The sequence below is a fragment of the Quercus suber genome, unplaced genomic scaffold (genome assembly GCF_002906115.3).
Source record: "Quercus suber isolate HL8 unplaced genomic scaffold, Cork oak 2.0 scaffold_4, whole genome shotgun sequence".
Lineage (NCBI taxonomy): Eukaryota > Viridiplantae > Streptophyta > Magnoliopsida > Fagales > Fagaceae > Quercus > Quercus suber.
This window is the reverse complement of record NW_027069470.1, coordinates 740,897-752,790: the sequence shown is the minus strand read 5'-3', so window position 1 is coordinate 752,790 and position 11,894 is coordinate 740,897. Positions and strand designations below refer to the sequence as shown.

At 43.4% G+C, this 11,894-nt stretch overlaps 1 long non-coding RNA gene across 1 annotated transcript; it reads right to left on the bottom strand.

Moving 5' to 3' along the window:
• Nucleotides 1-10,654: 10,654 nt before the first annotated feature.
• Nucleotides 10,655-11,290, bottom strand: LOC136066698 (uncharacterized). Its single transcript, XR_010628190.1, has 3 exons — nucleotides 11,184-11,290; nucleotides 10,834-11,008; nucleotides 10,655-10,720 (listed from the first exon to the last, which is right to left on the bottom strand). It is a non-coding gene; the product is annotated as an uncharacterized LOC136066698 (long non-coding RNA).
• Nucleotides 11,291-11,894: the final 604 nt, after the last annotated feature.

Genomic DNA, 11,894 nt, shown 5'->3' with positions numbered 1-11,894 from the left:
GACGATCGTTCCTAAAACGAGAAAGGGTCACAAATAGAGTTGAACCAAGTAAAATTGCAAAGATATAATGATAGTAGAGTTGAGACATCCTTGCCCTCCAAACCGAACATGAAAAAAAGGGGTCATCGGTGGGGACTCATCGACTCCACGCCACGTGACGGCAATAGGTATATCATGTGTACTACTGAGCCTTGTTGAGGCTATTGCTCGAACTATTCACCAAGTGAAGCAATTTGAAGATTTCTACCATTAAGCCTCATTTCTGCAGTGGTAGGCCCAATGTGTAATTGGAACTATACACACCCATCACTAATATCACTTATAATGGCTTAATCACAACAAGCAACGTCAAAAATATGAAATAAAGATGTGAAGATTTACGTATCACTATATTTATTGATACAGTACTCTGCCCTGCCCAGAACCCAAAAAGAAGTAAATTATGTCACCTGTACAGTATAACATCAGGGGTATGGACCTCAAACCAGCTGCACTGCTAGTATGGTACACATTTCTCCACATTTCTAATTCTGGTTCACAAATGTTGTATCGCCTAGCCAGACAGGCACTCAAGCTACAAGCAATGCGCATTTATCATGCAATGCAACACCCTGATGGTTGGATGGTTGGTTTAAAATTTTAAATAGATTAACGCAGCAAAACTAGGCAACAAATCCAGTTAAGTTAGGCACTGACACTCAAATAAACTACTGAAACCTAAACACCATGCTAATTGCTCACACACACCTTATGACAAGCCTAATTTTTGTCCTAACGAAACCACTACCATCCAGTTGATGAGATTGTCATCGTCGCCGTAGTTGATATCCAAATTAAAGCATATTTTGAGCGTGCAAGCTAAAAATATTTAAGAAACATTTGACCATTTGGTTTGGAATTTGGAGTGTGTCTAGGAGGAGACTTATTGTAGTGTAAATAACTCAAGAATGTCCCCCCAAAAATCAAAAGAAACAGGAACTTCTTTGGTTTGAAATATATTCATAAATGTTGGAGTAAAATACATGTTTTGAGTTGGAACAGAAGTATTGTTCACCCAGATAGATACACATAAGTATTTATCTAAACAAATAAATGATTGTACTATGCCCTCTAGTGGAAGGCTAAAGCATACAAATTTTATATACTCTAATAGGTTTTAGGGGGGGTATTTTAGTCCTTTTTTTAGGTTTCAGGGTATTTCGGTAATTTTTTAAGTTTAGGGGGTATATTGGTAATTTTATGGGTTTCGGAGGTATTTTAGCCATTTTTTAGGTTACGGGGTGATTTGGTAATTTTTTCAGGTTTTGGCGGTATTTTAGTCATTTTATAGGTTTCAGAGGTATTTTGGTCTTTTTTTAGGTTTCGGGGGTATTTTAGTCATTTTATAGGTTTTAGAGGTATCTTGGTCATTTTTTTTTTGTTTCGGGGGTATTTTGGTCATTTTTAGGTAATTTTTAGGTTTCAGGGGTATTTTGGTAATTTTCAAGTTTTGGAGGTATTTTGGTAATTTTTAGGGTTTTGGGGAGTATTTTGGTAATTTTTAGGTTTTGGGAGTATTTTGTTAATTTTTTAGGTTTTTGGGGTATTTTGGTCATTTTTTGGGTTTCGGGGGGTATTTTGTTCATTTTTTGGGTTTTGAGGGTATTTTTGTCATTTTTAGGTTTCAGGGGTATTTTGGTCATTTTTTGGTAATTTTTAGGTTTTGGGGGTATTTTGATCATTTTTAGGATTTTGGGGGTATTTTGGTAATTTTTATGTTTTGGGGGGTATTTTGTTCATTTTTTAGGTTTTTGGGGTATTTTAGTCATTTTTTGGATTTCGAGGGTATTTTGGTCATTTTTTGGTAATTTTTAGATTTTTTGGGTATTTTGGTTATTTTTTGGGTTTTGGGGGTGTGGGGCCTATGGGCCTGGTAACCTCAGCCCACTTCACATCTGGCCTAGGGCCTATGCCGAGGAAGAAGTATTGTACGAAAACAATGTATGAAGGCCCAAACTCTTAAAACCCCCGCCGAGGATATCCCTGTCCTCGGCAAACCGAGACTAACCTCAAGTGGTGGGGGGGAGACGAGTTTAGGAAAGGTTGTCACCTCCACAATAAATGTGCTCACCTAATCCCTGGTCACATTAATGGAGATGTGACTCCTGGACTAGACAACCTTGGTCACTGTAAATCACTTGAGTATTGATAGTACAGTTGATGGGATGGACGGTCAGAAGGAAGGCGCATGGATGACCAATAGATGGAAGAAAGAGAAGAAGGAGAGGGGGCTATATAAGAAAAACCCAACAGAACAAAAAAAGGAGGAGGAAGAAGGGGGAAACGAAGGAAGCTCCTCGGATGAGCACTGAGGAGCAACCTTAAGGAGCTGCCTAGATGCCTCGACCTCCAAAGGATTGGAATTCCTGTTTTTAGAGTTACTTGTCAGTTAGGGCCTAATTCTTCATTTCACTCTCTAAAAAATGTATTGTTTGGGCTTGTTGGGTTAGATTCCCATCCTTTTTCTGGGTCCAATCCAAATTAAGTCCCTACAATTGGCGCCGTCTGTGGGAAGAATTTGTGCACTAACAAGCGCAATGGACGATCGTTCCTAAATAGCTAGTTAACCGAAGGTTAACGAGGATGAGCCACACAAATAAATAAATAAATAAACTTTTGCAGAAAGGTAGAAGATTCAAAGGAAAAGAGATGAAGCATCGCATTATTTTATTAAATGAAAAAGAAATACAAGATACAAACAGAGGCTCAGACAGGCGTGTTTTAAAGCTAAGGCTACAAACAGAGGCCCAGACGGCCCTAACCTAAAGCTAACTAGAGGGAATGGGGCTGAGGCAGGCCTGTTTCAAGGCTACCAACAACTCCTGGGCCGGTGCGGTGGTGCCGGCGACAAGAGAGGAGCAGACGCATGGGCGCCTGGCGGCCCCTCCTCATAATGTTCCTTTGATTCCCTCCTAGCCCCACCGCGGTTGGCCGTTGGAGACGGCAACACTCGGGCACCAAACATGACGTAATCTTGCGCGTCTCCTCTGGCAGGAATGCGCCCCAGAGAAGAGCGTTATGTACTTTAGAGACCTTCCTCCTAGCTGCCTTGCACGGCACAATCAAGGTGACGCCCAAATTTTGCCACTCCGGAAGTCTGACGCAGACTATTGCCGCAGCGGCTCTCGGTCGAGGGAGGAGGGCCTTTAGCCTGTACGCCCTCACTCCCATCCGGGGCTGTCCCATTTCTCCAAACTCTTATCACAAGTCTGACAGGGTTATTGAAGGAGTTCGGAAAGTTGGGAGGACATGTTTCCTGTTTTGTTAGAAGATTCATGAAGTGAAGGAAGACGCCTCCCTCCTGATAGCCTTATATAGGGAGTGGAAGTTGGTGAGAATTGATCTACGCAAAACACAAAGGAAGAATTATCGGCGACATTAATCACGACCAAATTCCAAGGTGCCTATTTACCGTTGGATCTGCATCAATCTTCGAAAATATTAATGAAAGCACGCCTCGTGCATCGAAACGTCAAGCGGGGAACGCGAATAGTCAGGAGACGCCTTGTAACTGAAGAGGGCAGAAACTTGAGTTGAGGACGGGATTACTGCCACGCATAAGGTTAGGATTCCAAACCACCCTCGCCCAAGGCATTGAGAGGTCAGGGGTCAAGTCCACAGCGTGGCCCACTTCCGACGAAGCAAAGCATATACTTGGGTACTAGACAGAACCAAGGCCTTGCATGGTCCTCGGACTCAAACCTATGGAGAAACTAGTTACTTACAGAAGAAAAGAAGTGTTAGACAGAACCAAGGTCTTGCATGGTCCTTGGACCCAAACCTATGGGAAAACTAACCACTCAAATATATCTGGGTACTAGACAGAACCAAGATCTTATATGGTCCTTGGACTCAAACCTATGGGAAAACTAGCTACTTACAGAAGAACAAAAGTGTTAGACAGAACCAAGGTCTTGCATGGTCCTCGGACCCAAACCTATGGAAAAACTAACCACTCAAATATACATGGGTACTAAACAGAACTAAGGTCTTGCATAGTCCTCGGACTCAAACTTATGGGGAAACTAGCTACTTACAAAAGAACAGAAGTGTTAGACAGAACCAAGGTCTTGCATGGTCCTCGGACCCAAACCTATGGGAAAACTAACCACTCAAATATACCTGGGTACTAAACAGAACCAAGGTCTTGCATGGTCTTCGGATTCAAACCTATGGGGAAACTAGCTACTTACAGAAGAACAGAAGTGTTAGACAGAACTAAGGTCTTGCATGGTCCTCAGACTCAAACCTATAGGGAAACTAGCTATTTACAGAAGAATAGAAGTGTTAGACAGAACCAAGGTCTTGCATGGTCCTCGGACTCAAACTTATGGGGAAACTAGCTACTTACAGAAGAACAGAAGTGTTAGACAGAACTAAGGTCTTGCATGGTCCTCAGACTCAAACCTATGGGGAAACTAGCTACTTACAGAAGAACAAAAATGTTAGACAGAACCAAGGTCTTGAATGGTCCTCGGACCCAAACCTATGGGAAAACTAACCACTCAAATATACCTGGGTACTAGACAGAACCAAGGTCTTGCATGGTCTTCAGACTCAAACCTATGGGGAAACTAGCTACTTACAGAAGAATAGAAGTGTTAGACAGAACCAAGGTCTTGCATGGTCCTCAGACCTAAACCTATGGGAAAACTAACCACTCAAATATACCTGGGTACTAGACAGAACCAAGGTCTTGCATGGTCCTCGGACTCAAACCTATGGGGAAACTAGCTACTTACAGAAGAACAAAAGTGTTAGACAGAACCAAGGTCTTGCATGGTCCTCGGACTCAAACTTATGGAGAAACTAGCTACTTACAAAAGAACAGAAGTGTTAGACAGAACCAAGGTCTTACATGGTCCTCGGACCCAAACCTATGGGAAAACTAACCACTCAAATATACTTGGGTACTAGACAGAACCAAGGTCTTGCATGGTCCTCAGACTCAAACCTATGGGGAAACTAGCTACTTACAGAAGAACAGAAGTGTTAGACAGAACCAAGGTCTTGCATGGTCCTCGGACCCAAACCTATGAGAAAACTAACCACTCAAATATACCTGGGTACTAGACAGAACTAAGATCTTGCATGGTTCTCGGACTCAAACCTATGGGGAAACTAGCTACTTATAGAAGAACAGAAGTGTTAGACAGAACCAAGGTCTTGCATGTTCTTCGGATTCAAGCCTATGGGAAAGCTAACTATTTGCGGAAGAACAAAAGCGTTAGATAGAACTGAGTGGTGGTACCGTCCTCAGATTCACGCTTCAGGGACAGCTGATTGCCTCACGAGACTAAGTACAGAACAAAACCAAGATATTGAGCAAAACATTAGAGTATAACAAGTAAGAGGAAGCATCAATCAAGAAACTAAAAGTAAGCTACTGAATATATATTTCAAATAGAAAATATGTGTTCTCGTTACAATATCGTCAAGCCAAAAAGCAAAAATGAAAGGAAAAAGAAAACAAATAAGAGTGTCCTACGCCACCCCCAACTCGGTAGGCAGTTTATCTGGAGGAGCCCGTTGAAACACCTAGGACCCCTGATTCGGAGGGGCTACTTCAGAGGACCCTTCTATGGTGGGAGAAATCTGAGGGACAGTAGGGGTGGCTCGGGAGTCAGCAGGACGCCTCACCCCACCTTGGGGCACCTCTTGACCGATGGTTCCAGCCCCTTCTAACGCTCCATGGGGCTTAGCCTCCTCAGAAGGTCTGTCAGCTGAGGATGTGTCCTCGATAGTCTTAATTTGACTTTCACTTGCCGCGGGTAATGTAGACTCCTCCTCGGAAGTAATGGAGGTAACCTCGCGAATTGTGAGAGGATAATATATTCTCTCTGCCCTCCTAAGGTCAGACGAGACATCAACTCTCGCTTGGTTGAAGGCTTCATTCCAAGTCTGGGAACAAAAGCGCCTACATACTTCAGGGATCTGAGCCTTAAAGGTAGCTTCAGTCTTAGCGACCCCCTTAGCAAAGGCCTCCTCCTCTGCCTGTTCTAAGGAACGCTCAGCGTGTATCCTTGCAAATACAGCCTCGTCTTTGGCCTTCACGGCCTCGTCCTTGGCATACTCGGCAATACCCTTTGCCCCAACCGCCTCGGCCAACTTTTTCTTCAGATCGGCGACGTCTTCTTCGGCAGCCCGCAGCTGGCCCTCGGCATCCTGCAAGCGCTTTGTCTGATCCTCGGCTTGCTTCGTAGCCGCAGCTAGGTCAGAGGCCGCTCTATTTCTATCCTTTGTCATCTCCTCCAAACTTCCGATCACCTTCTTGAGATCTGCCTCAGATCTCTTAAGGGTACTTGCAGCCTTTAAGAATTTGTCGCGCTCCTGCGCCAGAGCATTACTCTGGCCGTCGACCTCCTCATCCAACCTGAAAACAGCCTGGATGGCCTGCCAACCGAAGCAAATACGCTGTAAAGAAGAAGGGTGATGCTAAGCATTAAAATTCAAACAGAATAAACAAGAATCAGAGGTTTTACCATGCCCAGGTATCTCTTGAGGTTGTAGGCAACTTTTGGCCCATCCGTGCTCCCTAGTTCAGCCATTTCGACGGGGAGAAGGAAGGATCTCTCTAGTGCATCGGCTACGCGAGCCCCCTCACTTCCTCGGGATTCCCGGATCGTAGCATCATCCATCAAAGGTTTTCCATGGAGCATGGCAGCAGGCAGCCAGGCCTAGGGCTCGGACTGTTGAGCGATCTCTTTTCCTTTGTGCTGGCTACCAATTCTCAGTTGTTTAGGAGGTCAGTGTGCTTCATCTTCCCCTAGGGAAGAATGGGATCTGCCCTCATCCACGGGATCCTTACCCTTAGAGGATCTCTTCCTTTTCGGGTCGGAGGATTTAGGCTGAGAATCTGAAATTTGAGGGACAGAGGACTACCTAGTCTATGCAAGTGAGGGCTTAAGTCCTGGGAGAGGGGGCTTGGGCTGTAGCTCTTTTGGTACACTCTTCTCAGACTTGCCCTCAAGCAGATTAAGAAGACTGGTTTAAGGCTGTCTCTTAAGACCCATCTTTGTTTGGGCACCAACCCTCGGGGGTTGAAGATCGGCTTCGGACAAGTGGGGGTCCCCTAGATCACCAGGAGGATCCTCGGGTTGTTCAACTTGGTCAAACACACTGAATTTGTCCTCAGACGAACTTATTTCAACCATTTCGTTGCCTTTCTCTGAGCTCCCTTCCTTGGTCTCTGCCGCTTTACGTGAAGAGGAAGAACCTGCCAATGGAATGCCTTCCGGAATGGGGGATCCTTCGAAAAATGCAAAACCGTCCTCTACCACAGTGATTTGCCTAAGCCGAGGATTACGAGCCCTGATAACATACTTTGGGACTGGGAACAACTTCTGGTCTGGATCGCATCCGAGGATCTTGTGGGTGGCCCTAACCTGGTTGTCGGCCTCATTCAGAAAAAGTTCCGCCCTAAGAACGGTTTCCAAGTCCTCCTTGTTGACCAAATGAAAATGACGCGCGAAGGCTTGCGGATCTGCGGAAGGAGAAACAAAACTCCTATGATCAATCAACTAGAGCAGATATACAACAAGGAAAAAAAATACAACAATCTAGACCGCCTCCTACTTTGGGTACCCTACCTGGCTCTCCCTCTACTATCGGGCAGTGGAGACCATCATGCCATTCCCCCGATAGAATGAGGAAATTTTGAGTCAAACCCTTACTAGAATCGGGGAGGCACTGGATGAGCCGAACCCTATCGTCCCTCGTCTTCATGTAATATGATTTCGCCTTCAGGTGCTGAAGATTGTAGCACCAATTCACATCATGATGGGTTAACCTCAACCCCATCTTCTCATTCAAGGCGTCTACGCACCCTAATATCCTAAACACATTAACGACACACTGGGTAGGGGCCAGCCGAAAATGCATGAGGAAATCTCTCATCACTGGTCTCATAGGGATTCTCATGCCTCCCTCTACGAAAGCTACTATGGGAATCACAACTTCGCCCTCGTTTCTTTTAGCGTACCACTCCCCCTCCTCACAATACCTCAAGCCCACATTACGGGGTATCCCATAATCAGTAACAAATTTCTCCATCATCTCTTCAGATTCAACTAACTTCTTAAATTTTCCCATCCCTAGCAATGACTAAAGGACTCTAAAGAGGGAAAGAGAAAGAAGAATCAAAGAAAACTTTGTGCTAGCGGGGAAGAGAAGACTTACAGAAATAGGGAAATTCTTTTCGGACTGGCTTTCGACACTGGAAAAGGGCACTGGACGGTATGGAAACTGAACCAGATTCACAGTACGTGCATCGAAGTTAGTGAATACGCAAATAAGAATGCCAAACGGATCAAACGAGTATTTATACCTCCAATTTAAGTTAACCAACCGTAACTTCCCGCCCATAAAAGTAGGAAGTCCCTGCCGAGTGATTACCATCACATCATAGGAAGTGGGAAATGTGAAGCCGCTAGAATTTAATGCGAGCGCACATTGGGCCTCGAAACGCCAGAAACGAACATCGGGTAGGCGAAAAGGCTCCAACGCTGACGTGGGCTGAGGTTGGGTGAATCATATGGAGGGCCTAGGGATATCAAAACCCTTCTCCCCGTCCATAGGTACAGACAGCAGGATTTTGAAGGGCTATTGTGGGGCCTATGGGCCTGGTAACCTCGGCCCACTTCACATCTGGCCCAGGGCCCACGCCGAGGAAGAAGTATTGTACGAAAACGATGTATGAAGGCCCAAACTCTTAGAACCCCCGCTGAGGATATCCCTGTCCTCGGCAGACCGAGACTAACCCCAAGTGGTGAGGGAGAGACGAGTTTAGGAAAGGTTGTCACCTCCACAATAAATGCCCTCACCTAACCCCTGGTCACATTAATGGAGATGTGACTCCTGAACTGGACAACCTTGGTCACTGTAAATCACTTGAGTACTGATAGTACAGCTGATGGGATGGACGGTCAGAAGGAAGGCGCATGGATGACCAACAGATGAAAGAAAGAGAAGAAGGAGAGGGGGCTATATAAGAAGAACCTAACAGAACAAAAAGAGGAGGAGGAAGAAGGGGGAAAGGAAGGAAGCTCCTCAGATGAGCGCCGAGGAGCAACCTTAAGGAGCTGCCTGGATGCCTCGGCCTCCAAAGGGTTGGAATTCCTGTTTTTAAAGTTGCCTGTCTGTTAGGGCCTAATTCTTCATCCCACTCTCTAAAAATGTATTGTTTGGGCTTATTGGGTTAGATTCCCATCCTTTTTCTAGGTCCAATCCAAATTGAGTCCCTACAAGGGGTATGTTGGTAATTTTCAGATTTTTGGGGTATTTTGTTCATTTTTTAGGTTTTGGGGGTATTTTGGTCATTTTCTTAGGTTTTGGGGGTATTTTGGTCATTTTCTTAGGTTTTTGGGGTATTTTGGTCATTTTATTGGGTTTTGGAAGTATTTAGGGAGTATTTTGGTCATTTATTAGGTTTCAAGAGTATTTTTGTCATTTTCTAGAAATTTAAATTTTATGTTGTTTATTTAAATTTTAGATGGGTTTAGTGGGTATTAGTGGATTTATCCATTTAGACCCATCTAATTAAATAACCAAATGGGTCTTTACCCATTTAACCCAAATACTTAAATGGGTTAGGTTAAGACTTATTCAAATAAGGTGGGTAAAGGGTGGGTTCATGGATATGGGTAAAAATTGCCACCCCTAGTGCGGGTGCAGAACTCGGCAATTTTTGAAAAAGGTGGGTGCGGGTGGGGGTGCGGCAGGACTCGGCAATTAAAAAATTATTAAAAATATTTTTATTTATATTTTCTATTTATTTTTACTATTAAAATATTCTTAAAAAACACATTAGATTCACAAAACAAAGAAAGAAGAAAGCAAAAAACACAAAACAAAAAAGAAATGTCCTACCCTCTCACCTAATCATGCCATATCAGATCATGCACTGTACCCATCTCAACCAACACGTGTACATCAAAGTAAAATGACCAAAACAGCCACATGACTTTGGGTGCAACTAGGGGTCCAATAAAATACAAAGCAAAGGGCATTTTGGGATAATCAAAGTCTTTTTAAATTGCAACTCTTTGTCACAGGCCAACATAGTAGCAGTTGTGTTGTGTTGTTGTGGGCAGTGGGTTCCTATGGTGTTGATGAAATATGGCTCTCTCTGAATTTAGTCGTGGTTTCAAGTTTCAACTCAACGAGTGATGAAGTGAGAGAAAGTGTTTGGATAAAGTGAGAATGCGAGAGTCTTTTTTTTTTTTTTTTTTTTTTGAATTTCGGCTTGAATCGGCCATTTCAAACAAGTTTCAACTCAACGAGTGATGAAGTGAGAGAAAGTGTTTGGATAAAGTGAGAATGCGAGAGTCTTTTTTTTTTTTTTTTTTTTTTGAATTTCGGCTTGAATCGGCCATTTCAACTTAAACCGGCCATTTTGGCGGTTTTGCCCAAGTCGGCACGAATCAACTCGATTCAGCGCAAATTGGCCTGAGTCCAAGCCACATCGGCGCAAGTCGGGGAAAAAAAAAAACACGTGGCAGGACGTGACCTGACGTGGCACCGACGCGCAGCTAGCGGCATCCCTCGCACATCGAAGCGTCGCGCCGCGTCGGATGCGGGTGCGGTTCCTCTGGCGCCGCATCCATTCATCCCAGATTGAACCCCCCTAATGGTCCTATTTTCTTCAAGCAGGGATGTTACTGTACCTTGCTCCAATTTCACACTTAACAGAAGATTGATCATGAAAAGGGACAAGAAAATCTAAAAAGGCAAATTTTAACAGGCATTAAACTATACTATGATACAGTGAATCTATAAGAAGGCAAGAAAGTATACTTGGAAAGAGTAGCGGCTTTTTCTCTCATTCTTTGTATAAAACGTCTATTGTGGAAGCTCCTCCCGGACGCATCTGAATGAAATTTTTCCAAGGGATAAGACAATTTCGTATTTTTCCCTTCCTTGAAGAGAGCGTATCCAAACACACGTTGAGCATCAATTTCCTCCACGCAATCTGATGTCAAAGCGCAATTGTGTCACATTTCACATACAAATGGCTAACAAATTCTTTATCGAAATAGAAGTAGTTCTAAAACCATTTCCAACAATTATTCTTAAGATTTCCATTCAATGTATTTATTTGAAGGAGATTTGTCAACTAGAATTAGGATGTAAACTTTGATACATACCTTCAAGGCCCAATTCAACTAATTTCAGGTATCCCCCAGGCTGCAGCAGTTCACCAACAATTCGGTCTGGCTCTGTCAAGTCTCTTTCGATCACATGAACTCGTCTTCCATCCTGCAATGGGCAACAAAACAAGTTACATGAAGTAGAAGAATAAGAAAGTAAGGAAGTAAAAAATTAAAGGATAAAACATTTTAGGCTGAATGGACATAAGGGGCAAAATTCCCGCAGAAGCATGGCGAGAAACAGAGAAAGTGAAACCAAACTGTATCCAAATTTGTATAACAAACAGCCATTGTTTCAGGAATATTTCCAGGTGGTCATTAAGAAACTTAAATTATACAAAATTTAATTAAAAGAGAATTTCATACAACCCCAAAAAAACACACACACTCACACAAATACATAAAGTTTTACAATTTCTTTCTACAAATTTTTTATAAGGTTGAATTTATTCAATCATGTGTTGGCTTTATTCCATACCAAATTTGCTTGTATTTTAGCAATTAGATACCTTCTATTTAGGTGGAAATTACGTAGATGTTGTATGTGAGGGAGTGTAAAGAAACTCAAGTGTGTATGCATTGGAGGATTCTCGTGAATGGATCTCGCGAGAGACTCGCAACTGGCAACTTGCCAAAATGCCACACATGTGAAGTATGCAAGAAGTTGAAGGGTCACGATAGCTGAAGCACTACAGGACAAAAAGTACA